General features: G+C 41.4%; 1 protein-coding gene across 1 annotated transcript in view; it reads left to right on the top strand.

Moving 5' to 3' along the window:
* Positions 1–7374: 7374 nt before the first annotated feature.
* GRIN2C (glutamate ionotropic receptor NMDA type subunit 2C) overlaps positions 7375–13889 on the top strand; it is an 81972-nt gene continuing 75457 nt past the window's right edge. The window contains exon 1 of the mRNA XM_033960984.1: positions 7375–7506. The gene's annotated coding sequence lies outside the window, so the exon portion shown is untranslated. The remainder of the gene's footprint in view (positions 7507–13889) is intronic.

The raw sequence follows: 13889 nt of genomic DNA, 5'->3' as shown, positions 1-13889 counted from the left end.
ATAATAAAATTAACCCCCTCTTTTACTAAGGCATGCTAGCCGATTTAGCACACGCTAAATATTAGTGCGTGCTAAATGTTAACGCTTCCGTATAATATAATGGACGCATTAGCATTTAGCACACGCTGTTATTTGGTGTGCGCAAAATCAGCTAGCGCGCCTTAGTAAAAGGACCCCTAAATAAATAAATTTCCCATTTTATTCCAATTTGCACCTATTCCAAAACAAACACAAGATTGCTCATTTCGGCCATGGTTTAATACGAGGCATTGATAGGGTTGATGCCTTAATCTGCAAAGTACAAAAAAGATCCATTTGCAGCTTCCCTTGTTAATTGATGTCATTTATATGTATATTTTTATTTATAACTAGGCCAATTATATATATATATATATATTTTTTTTTGCCAGCATTTAATAATAATAATAACTTTATTCTTCTATACCGCCACAGTCGAATGACTTCTAGGCAGTTCACATCGAAGAAGGCTGGACAATCAGCGAATTACAGAATGCAAGAAGTGGGGATACAACTTATTACATAAGAAGTAGATAAAAGGACAGCATATTACACCGAGATTAACATGGGAAAAATAACATTGTAAGTAGTGAGGCTTCTGTTTAGGAGATGAATTTATCAAACAGTACGGTTTTGGTTGATTTCCGGAATGCACCTTAGGTCAGTCTGGCTCCATTGATGTAATTGCCCAGCCGGGACTGCTGTTTGTTTGCCTGGCAAAAATGGAACCCTAAATCGAGGAGGTACACAAACAAGATAACAAATAAAGAACCTCCCACACCCCAAGAAGTCTCCAAAGCTTAGGGGAAGGAGATGAAGTCCAACTCCAAACTAAGTAAAAATAAGGAAAAATCTATAAATTGAAGAGTATTAAACGGACAAGCCCTCAGTCACACAGCAACCTCTGGAATCTCCAGGGAAAAGCTGTCGCTGGTTTACACCCAGAAAGGTGTTAACTGCGAAACATCCCCGGGCTTGCTCCGGATAATATTTCTAGTGCCTAAATAGTGCAAATGTGCAATGTGTGAAAAACTCAAATGAAAAAAACACACATTATCAAAATGAAGACGGAGTTCATCTCTTACCCCTAAGCTGGGGGCCACGCTGGAAAGTTAGTGTCCAAATCCAACCAAACTCAAAAATGCACAGCCTGAAAGAACTTAGCTTCTCCGTGTGCAGTGGAGGTGATGATCCACAAGCAGTAAGCAAAATAAAGTAAACGGGGATGTTTCGCAGTTAACACCTTTCTGGGTGTAAACCAGCGACAGCTTTTCCCTGGGGATTCCAGAGGTTGCTGTGTGACTGAGGGCTTGTCCGTTTAATACTCTTCAATTTATAGATTTTTCCTTATTTTTACTTAGTTTGGAGTTGGACTTCATCTCCTTCCCCTAAGCTTTGGAGACTTCTTGGGGTGTGGGAGGTTCTTTATTTGTTAGTTTGTTTGCCTGGAACCTGAAGGATCTGTCCAAAAAGGATTTGTACTTGCAGCTTGTGATCTTTGGATATGTAAATAGGTTTCGGTTTCTGGTTGGTCGTGCGGGGTTGTGTAGTATGAAATGTGGTAGTAGGTAAGAAGGTGCTAGGCCCCAGACCTGCTTGAAACAAACACAGGCAAAGTTGAACAATATTCGCGCCTCCATTGGCAGCCAGTGCAACCTTCTATAGTAAGGGCTAATGTGGTCGTTTTCCCTCAATCCGAAGATCAAGCGAACTGCAGTGTTTTGTACTATCCTTAATTTTTGTACCGTTTTCTTTGGGATACCTAGATGAACAATATTGCAGTAGTCCAGTATACACATGGAAGCTGCCAAATGAGGTCGCTCCCTTTTTCTAAGTTTATTTTGCCCATTGGATGTGCTGGTAAATCCTCTTGCGATTGCTGGAATTTGTTATAGGAAATGAACAAAAGACTTGCATTTGGCAGAGCCTTTTATTAAACACTGAAGGCCTGATGCTATACATAGCACCCCAAAATAATTGACACCAACTTAGCGTGATTCTATAAGGTGCGCGTAGCTTTTATAGAATTGCGCTTAGCACCTGTGCGTTGCATAATTTTTAGGCGCTCCCATTTAGGCTAGCTCAAAGCAGACCTAAATGCCCATGCCTAAGTTGTACGTGGATCGGGCGTAAGGGGGTTAAGGGGAGAGTGTGGCGCAGGGGTTAAGGTTTCAGCCTCAGCACCCTGGGGTTGGGGGTTCAAACCCACATTGCTCCTTGTGACCCTGGGTAAGTCATTTAATTCCTCCATTGCCCCAGGTACATTAGATAGATTGTGAGCCCACCGGGACAGACAGGGGAAAATGCTTGAGTACCTGAATAAACTCATGTAAACCATTCTAAGCTCTCCTGGGAGGATGGTATAGAAAATTGAATAAATAGTGTGAAAAGCTTCAGCCTTAGCTGCTATTGTGACATCACAATGCCTCATTCCACCAATGCCTAAGAGCCAACTTCATGAGTGATGTCACAATGGCTAGATTATTCTTTACTTGGCTCACTATTATTACATTTTGATTTCTAGAGTGGAGCAGTGGTTAAAGCTACAACCTCAGCACCCTGAGGTTGGGGGTTCAAACCCACGCTGCTCCTTGTGACCCTGGGCAAGTCACTTAATTCCCCCATTGTCCCAGGTACATTAGATAGATTGTGAGCCCACCGGGACAGACAGGGAAAAATGCTTGAATCCCTGAATAAATTCATGTAAACCATTCTGAGCTCCCTTGGAAGAACAGTATAGAAAATTGAATAAATAGTGTGAAAAGTTTCAGCCTCTGATAACCACAGCTGCTATTGTGACATCACAATGCCGCATTCCACCAATGCCTAAGAGCCAACTTCATGAGTGATGTCACAATGGCTTGATTGTCCTATACTTGGCTCACTTTTACTACATTTTGATTTCTAGAGTGATGCAGTGGTTAATGCTATAGCCTCAGCACCCTAAGGTTGTGGGTTCAAACCCACGCTGCTCCTTGTGACCCTGGGTAAGTCACTTAATCCCCCCCATTGCCCCAGGTACATTAGATAGATTGTGAGCCCACCGGGACAGACAGGGAAAAATGCTTGAGTACCTGAATAAACTCATGTAAACCATTCTCAGCTCTCCTGGGAGAACGGTATAAAAAAATTGAACAAATAAATCGATTAGCATGCACTAAATCAGTTAGTGCACCTTACTCAAAGGACCCCTATGTTTCTTCATAGTATGCACTGGTTTGCAATTGTGTCTTCATCTGTGTGCTTTATGAGCATTGATCATTCCTGTCAGTCAGGTCTTGCCTCTCTTGTCCATATTTAACATTCATTAAATGTCAAGACATACTGAACTTGCCATCCTGGATCTATAATATGTGGATTAATGGTACGTTCCATCCTCCTTTCGTCGTTAAGTGCTATGGTGGGGTTTTGTTTTGTTTTTTATATATCACTCTGGTGATAAAAGTAACTCTATAAAAATGAGGCCTTGTTTCAGGGGATCAGGTTAGTGATTAAAAGGCTTGTTTACACATCTAATTACTGTAGACTGAAGATAGGATAATATGCTCCAGATGTGTTCATTTCATACCAGATACCACTAATCAGCTGACATTATTAGCTGAAGACTCTCCTATTTTTAGCTGCAAGAAGAACCCAGCTTGAACTTTCCATTCCATTCTCCCCACGCCAGGACAAAGCATTTTTTTTTTTTTTGTAACGATGGAAAATTTAATTAAAAAATTGTTGTAAACATAAAAATAAATTTTACCTGAATACTAAGCGTATCCTGGTTGTCAAAGCTGCTACACTTGAGCAATGATAGTTAAGCTCTGGAATGCATTTGTTAGAGGATGTGGTAAGAGCAGTTAATGTAGCTGTTTTTTTTTTTTAAAGTATGGACAAGTTCCCGGAGGAAAAGTCTATAATCTGCTAGTGAGGCAAACATGGGGAAGCCACTGCTTGCCTGGATAGGTAGCATTGAATGTTGCAACCATTTGGGGCTTTGCCAGGTACTTGTGGCCTGGCAAAACCTGTGAAGACTGGTTTCCGTGACGATGGGATACTGGATTAAATGGACCATTGGTCTGATCCAGTAAGGCTAGTCTTATGTTCTTATCACTTTGATGGTATCAGTTCAGAAAGGCCTTAATTGATTTATACTTTTCTCTGATCTCAACCTGTGATTCAGAGGTGTCAGGTCAAAAGCGTGCCGGGACAAAGGTGCGCCCAGACAAGTGAGCGCAGTGCGGAGGTGCGCGCCGCAGAAAATTACTGTTTTTACGGCTCCGACGGGGGGGGGGGGGTGTCGTGGGGGGGAACCCCCCCACTTTACTTAATAGAGATTGTGCCGCATTGTGGGGGTGTTGTGGGGGGTGTGGGGGGGTGTAACTCCCCACATTTTACTGAAAACTTCACTTTTTCCCTGTTTTTAGGGAAAAAGTGAAGTTTACAGTAAAATGTGGAGGGTTACAACCCCCCAAACCCCCCACAACGCCGGTGCGATCTCTATTAAGTAAACTGGGGGGGCTCCCCAACAAAACCCCCCCGTCGGAGCACCTAAAAACTGTAATTTTCTTAGGCGCATGCCTCCGTCTTGTGCTCAGTTGTCGGCGCGCACCTTTGTCTTTCGTGGGGTTGTCTATGAACCGATTCAGAAGCCCTTCACTGGAAAAGATTTGATTCTATATTAATAGCTTTCAAGTATTTAAATATCTGCATCATACCACCCCTGTGCCTCCTCGTACCCACACAATAGAAAATAACCCTGCATTTGAACTGTTTTACTGGAACGGTCAATCGATTTGTACCTTTCTCTGATCTCAACCTGTGTCTCTTTTTGCACCACAGAACCCAAGACATCTCACTGTGGCTCTTTAAGGTCTGCTTCTCCCTCTCACTGACAGAAGTGGAACATGGCAGATCCATAAGGACTATGAGGGGGGTGCTGAAAAGTTCTCAGCCCAACCATCCCACTTCCTAAATTCTGAGCGTTATTTTGCTACTGTAGCTGAAAAGAGTGTTATCTTATTTTGTTAAGTGCCAATTTGCAGAAACAAAATTCTCTGTTTTGATACTTTTTCATATCATTGATTGAACCATATCCATTTCATTCTCTTCTTGGTTGGGGGTGCTGGTTAGCAACATTCCAGAGCTGAGATTATGATGTCATAATGCCTCATTCCACCAATGTCTAAGAGCCAACCTCACCAGTGATGTCACAATGGCTTATCCTATACTTGGCTCACTTTTATTACATATGAGGGGGTGCTGAAAAGTTCTCAGCCCAACCAACCAACTTCCTAAATTCTGAACGTTATTTTGCTACTGTAGCTGAAAAAGAGTGTTATCTTATTTTGTTAAGTGCCAATTTGCAGAAACAAAATTAGGTTTTTGGGGTTATTGGGACTGTCCAGCTACTGTGTTTGATTCCTGTTGGCTTGTATTTGTTTGCCTTTTCTCAATAAAATTTTGAAACTTATTTTTCCGAAATTCAAGCTTTTCTTGCGGGTTTAGAAAATTCCCCAATTTGTATTAAATGTGATAAGGATCTTAGCACATTATCTCTTGCTTTTTGGCTGTGCCCTTTAATCGAGTCTTTCTGGTCTGCCATCCTATTATATTTGGGTTCTTTATGGGGTAGTCCTGTTGTGGGTTCTCCAAGGGGAGTAATTTTTGGTAAAGCAGCAACTTGTGGGGTATTTGGCCAAGGGAAATGTCTTTTATTTCAGAAGGCATGTATAATTGGGCATAAATGTATTATGCAATTTTGGTTACAGAAAGAATCTCCAAGCTTTTGGTACTGGAGGAACCAGTTGCATCGTTTACTTTTATTTGAGATTTGGGAGTTTCGGCGATCATCTAGAAGAACTTGTCTTTTTATGGAAGTTTGGGATCCTTATATTCAAAATCTTTCACCTAGACCTAGAGCAAGAAGTTTAATTCTCAATGATTTACGATGAAGCTAAGGTTGTCTAAATTACATTCCAGATCTTTATTTGATTTCTTTATTTTTGTCAACTTTCATCTTGAGAGGGGGACTTGATTAGGGGGGAGGGGAAGGGGGGAGGGGATGGAATCAAGGGGGGAGGGTGTTGTAAGGAATGGATTAGCTCATATGGAAATTTAATTTGGAGGAATGATATAAATATGTATGGAAATATAATTATTGTGAATCTAATTGTAATGAATATTTCTTTGTATTATATTATTGTATTTTTACTTGATTCCTTCAATAAAATTGTTATAAATTAAATAAATTAATGCAGTTGATGAATGGATACGAAGACAGGACGAAAACAACAAGTTGACTGACTGACAGTGGGGAGGTGGAAGGTGATGCAGAGAAAGGGAGTGGGGAGAGACTTTAAGCCCCCTGACCCCTGGAGGCTGGAACAGACAAAACAGAAGCAGAATCCGATAAAGATCAGAAAAAAAGGAGCTTCTGAGAGAGCTCCAAGCTGGAGCAAAGAGATGAAAATACAGGGAGAAAGATAATGGGAAGACGAGACGGCTATATATAGAAGTGTGTGTATATATAGCTATAAATCTATAAAAAAGGAGAGATTTAAAAATAGAGCCATCAACACAGAGAGAAAGCAGATGACGGGGAGAAGGGAAAGAGAGAGTGGCTGAACCACATGGAGCAAGCACCTTCCGTTTTCAATCTGGGTCTGGCTTCCACACTGCCTAAGCAGGGACAGGGAGGTTTCATAGGAGCCCCCTGTCACAGATGCTAGCAGGGAAGTTAGAAGGCAAAACAGAGCAGCTCCTTTAGGAGCTTGGACAGGGGGGAGAGAGAAAAAGCAGCTATCTTCTTCTGATGTGACAATGTGACTCTTTATATTAGGTTTGGGTTGTGACAGGTGTCCCCTGTATCCTCAGAAGGGGGATGGCTTCTCTAGACAGGGAGGAAGAGGATTGAGAAGGGTCTTGGTGCAAAAGATGATGTGCTGAAATTCAGGGCTACAGACTGTCACCTCCCCATCACTTCTCATCGGCTCTTCAACCTCTCCCCCCCCCCCCAAAAAAAAAATAAATAAATAAATCTGTAATCAAGGAATTTTAATTAAAAATGCTTTCTAAAAATAGATAAAACCTGGAACTAATGCTGACTGTTGTCTCTGGGATTGGATGTTCTGGGACCCCTCCCTTCCCGAAGTGTGGAGACCTGGAGGATGTGCCAAGCCTGCAGGACTGCTGTGACTCTTCCGAGAACTCACGCTCCTTTGACCACCTGTCTGCCAACTGAGGAATTCTTGACTTTGCACAGTAAAAGAGGTTTTGTGTTTATCCTTGTATCTTGTGGGTTTTTTGGTGTGTGTTTTTTTTTTTTTGGGGGGGGGAGATATTTTCCTCCAAAATGGAGCAAAGGAACAGCAGCTGAGCTCCAACATCTCAGAAAGCAATATTTTCAACCTCTGAGGTTCTGTCCCTTGCATGCTAAGCAGTCCAGGTTTTTACACCCCTCTCTGCAACATGGAATGAGAATCCAGCTACATCTGCCCACTGGTAAGTAACAAAGCTGTGTCTCTTGTTTTTCTCTTTACCATCAGGACATGTCTTCGGATTCTGTGGCATTCATGTATTTCTCTAGTTTGCACAAGGCATTTTCAGTTCTCTCCAAACCAGATAACTTTCTTCATCCGAATACTGGTAAAATTAGTTCATCTATGGTGGAACCCCTCCCCCCCTCCACCCCCCCCCCCCCCCCAGTAACCCAGCCTGAATCGATTCTGCTGGAAATGTGCATGTGATAAGGAACCTGGTGGCCGGATAAAAATAGTTTTCAGACTGCTACTTTTCCCATTTCCTTTGCCTAATACGACTTGTTTTCTGTGATGGGAAATTGGGTGGTTGTTTTTTTTTTTATTGTTTTTACTATTCTTAGTTTATGCAAGAACTGTTTTTGTACTAAGACATTTAGTTTATAACATTTTATTGAAGGAATCAAATAAATATGCAATAAAATAAAACAATAAGATATTCATTACAATTATATTCACAATTCTAATTTTTCCATACAAATTTCTATCATTCCTCCAAAATATATTTCCATACTGAGACATTTAGGGCTCCTTTTACAAAGGTGCACTAGCGTTTTTAGCGCACGCTACCCGAAAAACTACTTCCTGCTCAAGAGGAGGTGGTAGTGGCTAGCGTGCTTGGCATTTTAGCACACGTTATTCCGCGCGTTACGGCCCTAACGCACTTTTGTAAAAGGAGCCCTTAAAGTGCGTTGTGTTATTTTTGTGTTAGGATTTGTTTGTGCATTTTGAATTATGAATGTTATTTTTTGTAACCTGCATGGATTTTGGGTATGCAGGGTATAAATGTTTTAAATAAATAAATTGTTTAATGTTGAAATTTGTTTCCCCAATTTCTAATGATTCCAAAGAAACAAACGCTGGGTTTTACTAAACGACGATAGAGGTTACTACCGCAGGCCGGCGAGTTAAATGCTCCGAAGCTCATAGAATTCCTTTGAGCGTTGGAGCCTTTACCTCGCTGGCCTGTGGTAGAAACCTCTACCGCCGTTTAGTAAAAAGAGCCCTAAATTTCTTTTGCTCCATGGACCTTGCTCTGACTCAGCCTGGCTTATGTTTCTAGGTTCTGGGCCAGCCCTACGGCTCTGGCTGTGGAATTGTGCATCAGGGCAGACCCAGGGTTCGGGTCTGCTCTTTGGGAACAGCAGGCTTGGAGTTGATTTGCACAACCCTAGTGAAAGAGGGAAGATAACTGCTTCCAATACACTGACCCCTACTGGTCAACACTTAGCACTGAGAGGTTAGTTTCTAAGCCACCTGGGTATTCTGTGTGAGGTGAGAGCAGTTCAAAAATGGAGGAATGAGCCTCTTTCTGGCATTCCTACTGACATGACATGCTAGGAATAAAATGTGACGCTGTTCCACAATACTCTCTTCTCTAGGGTTACCATATGGCTCCAGAATAAGGACAGATTGAGACATATGGATTTTACTTCCATTGCTTTCAATGAAAGTAAAACCCAGATGTCTCAATCCATCCTCCTCCCTTCCATTGCTTTCAATGAAAGTAAAACCCAGATGTCTCAATCCATCCTCCTCCCTTCCATTGCTTTCAATGAAAGTAATACCCAGATGTCTCAATCCATCCTCCTTACTTCCATTGCTTTCAATGAAAGTAAAACCCAGAAGTCTCAATCCATCCTCCTCACTTCCATTGCTTTCAATGAAAGTAAAACCCAGATGTCTCAATCCATCCTCCTCACTTCCATTGCTTTCAATGAAAGTAAAACCCAGATGTCTCAATCCATCCTCCTCCCTTCCATTGCTTTCAATGAAAGTAAAACCCAAATGTCTCAATCCATCCTCCTCACTTCCATTGTTTTCAATGAAAGTAAAACCCAGATGTCTCAATCCATCCTCCCCACTTCCATTGCTTTCAATGAAAGTAAAACCCAGATGTCTCAATCCATCCTCCTCCCTTCCATTGCTTTCAATGAAAGTAATACCCAGATGTCTCAATCCATCCTCCTTACTTCCATTGCTTTCAATGAAAGTAAAACCCAGAAGTCTCAATCCATCCTCCTCACTTCCATTGCTTTCAATGAAAGTAAAACCCAGATGTCTCAATCCATCCTCCTCACTTCCATTGCTTTCAATGAAAGTAAAACCCAAATGTCTCAATCCATCCTCCTCACTTCCATTGCTTTCAATGAAAGTAAAACCCAAATGTCTCAATCCATCCTCCTCACTTCCATTGTTTTCAATGAAAGTAAAACCCAGATGTCTCAATCCATCCTCCTCACTTCCATTGCTTTCAATGAAAGTAAAACCCAGATGTCTCAATCCATCCTCCCCACTTCCATTGCTTTCAATGAAAGTAAAACCCAGATGTCTCAATCCATCCTCCTCACTTCCATTGCTTTCAATGAAAGTAAAACCCAGATGTCTCAATCCGTCCTCCTTACTTCCTTTGTTTTCAATGAAAGTAAAACCCAGATGTCTCAATCCGTCCTCCTCACTTCCATTGCTTTCAATGAAAGTAAAACCCAGATGTCTCAATCCATCCTCCTTGCTTCCATTGCTTTCAATGAAAGTAAAACCCAGATGTCTCAATCCATCCTCCTTGCTTCCATTGCTTTCAATGAAAGTAAAACCCAGATGGCTCAATCTATCCTCCTTTCCATTTGCTTTCAATAAAGGTAATACCCGAATGTCTCAATCCATCCTCCTCACTTCCATTGCTTTCAATGAAAGTAAAACCCAGATGTCTCTATCCATCCTCCTTACTTCCATTGCTTCCAATGAAAGTAAAACCTGGATGTCTCAATCCATCCTCCTTTTTCTGGAGCCATATGGTAACCCTACTCTTCTCTTCCTTGTGTCTTTCCTTCTCTTGTTCTCGTTCCACATTCTGATCTTTTTCTCTTTCCCCCTCCCTTCCATATCCCTCTTTCTCTCTCTCTGATCATGTTTCATCCTTTTTTTGTATGCTTTCTCTTCTCTTTCTATCCCTGTTTCTCCCCTGTCCCTCTCCATTTCTCTGTTTATTCTTTTCCCTCCTTTTCTTTCTCCTATTTCTCTCGCCCTGTCTTGGCAGATTAGTTTCTCTTTCCTTCCACTTCTCTCTTCTCCTTTTGCTTTATAGATCTCCCTACACTCCCCAGGGTATTTATTTATTTGGAAAGCAAAAATTGTTTACTTTGTACCCTATCCAGACTTTTGGACATAAGATATTATGATTAGGGTGGCTCTACTCGAGGGTTTCTTCCACTTGCACCTATGGGAAATTTAGTCTGACCCCGCATTTTGAACGCAAAAAGCCACTCTGCGAAGCCCTGGGCTTTGGGAAAGTGAACCATCTGTGTTTTTTTAGGACAGCTGAAATGCTGCTTGCTCTCTCCCTCTCTGTATCCGCCACCGAGGCATTTTCAGCTCTGGCCCTTTCAAGGTCTGTTTCTCATTCACCTGAAGACTGATTTATTGGCTGTAAATGTCTCCTGAAAAATAACTGCAGAACCTTTCCTGGCTGAACTCCAAGGTATAAAAGGAAACATTTCTGCCTTTCTCTGTGGGAGGCGTTCAGGGATTGGGAGAATTCACAGAATGAGCAGATGAGGGTTGGGAAAGGTGAACGATGTGCTTTTCTCAGTTTATGGCCTGTCACCCGTATTTAACCTTATTGTGCTGCACCGTTTGTGGGCTGGACCTGACCTGTGGTTGTTCTTCAGGAAAAGGCTTACAAGTATCTTTAGAGACAGTCTTTCTTCCTAATGGTGCTCTATAAGTTATCGTATTGGTTGTAATTGTTATCGATATACTTCATTCTTCGATTATTTTTTTTTTCTTCAAGAGAAGGCAGAAATGATAGCAAGGTTCGATGGAGAGACTGAGGTTGTAAGTGTGTGAGATAAAAGGAGAGATTGAGTCTAGCAAGGAATGGGATAATAGGGAGGCTGATAGAGAGCGGAGAAAGACTGAAAATTAGATTGGATGGAGACTGAGGCTGGCGGAGTGTGAGGCACGAGGAGAGAATAAGGCTGTCAGGGAGTGGGTTGAGAGGCTGAGGCTGACGAGGAACGAGTAACAGGACAGACTGAACATTGGATAGGAAGAAGACTGGATAAGTGTCAGGCATGGGGAAACATAGAAACATGACGCCAGATAAAGGCCAAATGGCCCATCTAGTCTGCCCATCCACAGTAACCATTATCTCTTTCTCTCTCTCTAAGAGATCCCACTGCCTATCTCAGGCCCTCTTGAATTCAGACACAGTCTGAGGCTGGCACTTCTCTGTCTAGTTCAGAGTTATCTTTTTCGAGAGGTGAAAACTGAAACTTCAAGCAGTATTCATGTTCCCTGCTGGGGCACTGCAGAGAACCCAATCCTAAACACTCTTGTGTAAGTCAAAGATAGGTAATTAAAACAGAGGACAAAGAGTCTCAGTAACCCCCCGAACCATCCACCAGGGATCTGTGTTCGCATCAATATGGGGTTCTGGTGTCTATCATTGACTCAAAAAAACTCCAAATAATTCACTATTTTTAACATATAATTTTTATATTTTTTCTATCGATTTTTTAACTTTGTTTTGTCAATAAATATGCTCATTATTATTTTTCATATAAAACTTTTCATTGTGCAAGTTATTCAAAAAACAGTAGGACTTATCTTAGTCTACAGTTGTGACTGTTCAATCAATCTCCATCCCCTACGGGACCCATTTTGCCTGAATCTCCGGCTTTATCAAGGGTCAAAAATACAGGGGAACCCTCACCGTTCCCCATCAATCCTCATCATCTGTTTTACATTTGGTTTTCTGTTCTCTAAATGGATAGAGAGGGTTGAATCTCCTTCCTTTCTTCACTCTGATTCTCTGCAGCGAGCCATGGCAGGTGCTTGCACCTTTTCTGTAGTCTGTATTCGGCTCAGAGTTTAGCACAGTGGCTAGTCCATACCATCGGCAGGGTCCAGGAGTCCTGTTAGGAACCTGTTGCTGGCCTCCACTGCATCATGCAACACATTCTCTGCTCCTGATGTACGCAATAATGCGCACACCACAAAAGAACGAGGAAAACAACCCCACATAGAGCAGACTAAAACAAGTGGGGAATGGGACTGTACACATCAGCCTTGGCAACAATAAAATTTATTAATTGTAATCACAAATAAATATTCAATAAATATATAGGTGCATGAATATAATATCCTTTAAAAGTACATGTTCAGGATATAATGTCCTTTTTCGTTTTGACCCAATACGGTCTGGGTTTCGGCCTCCGGGGGGAGGCCTGCCTCAAGGGTAAAGGAGTCAATCCAGTAGATGGCGCTATAGCACAGAAATGAAAAAGCTCCGGACTTCCCAGCATTCTACTTTCTTTTAAGAACCTCATCTCAAGTCTGCAGCTTTTAAAGGACATTATATTCATGTACCTAAAATTGAAGAAAGAAGAATTGTATATAAATTTTAAAAGACATTTAAAAGCTCTTTTTTTTCCAGTTGGCTTTTTTAAATTGATGAAATGAGTTTGGGACTGCAGTCTGTACTTATGCATTTATTTTTAATAAAACTTTTGGCTTGTATTAATTTTTTTTTAAGTTTATAACATTTTATTGAAGGAATCATACAAATATGCAAGTATACAAAAATATAATATATATTAAACTCATAACAATTAAATTCATAAAAATATTTATCAAAGTTCTATTATTCCTCCAAAATATATTTCTATATTATCTACTATAAATCTCTATACATTCCCAAATTCAAACCCTCTTTTTTCAATTCCATCCTCCTCCCTTTCTTACCCCCCTTTATTATGTGTAAACCTTTTATTAAAGAAATAAAATAACCCCAAAACTAAACCCCACAAACCAAATGAAAGTTGACAAAAATAAAGAATAATAAAATAAAGAACTGGAATTTTAAGTAAATAATCATAACTTCAATATAAATCATTAAGAATTAAACTTCTTGTCTTAGGTGAAAGATATTGAATATATGGATCCCAAATTTCCATAAAAAGGCCAAGAATCTCAGAGAGAGCGAGAACCAGAAGGCCTTGAGCATGCGCAGATGCTCAAGGCCCAGGCAAGAGGCAGGAACTTCTTTCACCAGCACCGGTACGTCCTGTGGGCTGCTTGCCGGTGCTAGATAGGGTAAGGATGAATGCTGTTCGGTCGGGCGGTGCTGGTTCGTGCGGGGGGGGGGGACGGACATTCGCGAGCGGGGTTCTCGGGGGGGGGGGGGGTGGAGCAGCACTGCTGGCCTCGTGGGATGGGAGTGGGTGGGAACATATCAAGCAAGTTTCCCTTACTTCCTATGGGGAAACTCGCTTTGATATACAAGTAATTTGGTTTACGAGCATGCTTCTGGAACGAATTATGCTCGTAAACCAAGGTTCCACTGTA

The sequence above is a fragment of the Geotrypetes seraphini genome, chromosome 10, assembly GCF_902459505.1.
Source record: "Geotrypetes seraphini chromosome 10, aGeoSer1.1, whole genome shotgun sequence".
Lineage (NCBI taxonomy): Eukaryota > Metazoa > Chordata > Amphibia > Gymnophiona > Dermophiidae > Geotrypetes > Geotrypetes seraphini.
The sequence above is the reverse complement of the archived record's forward strand: the minus strand, read 5'-3'. Positions and strand labels throughout refer to the sequence as shown.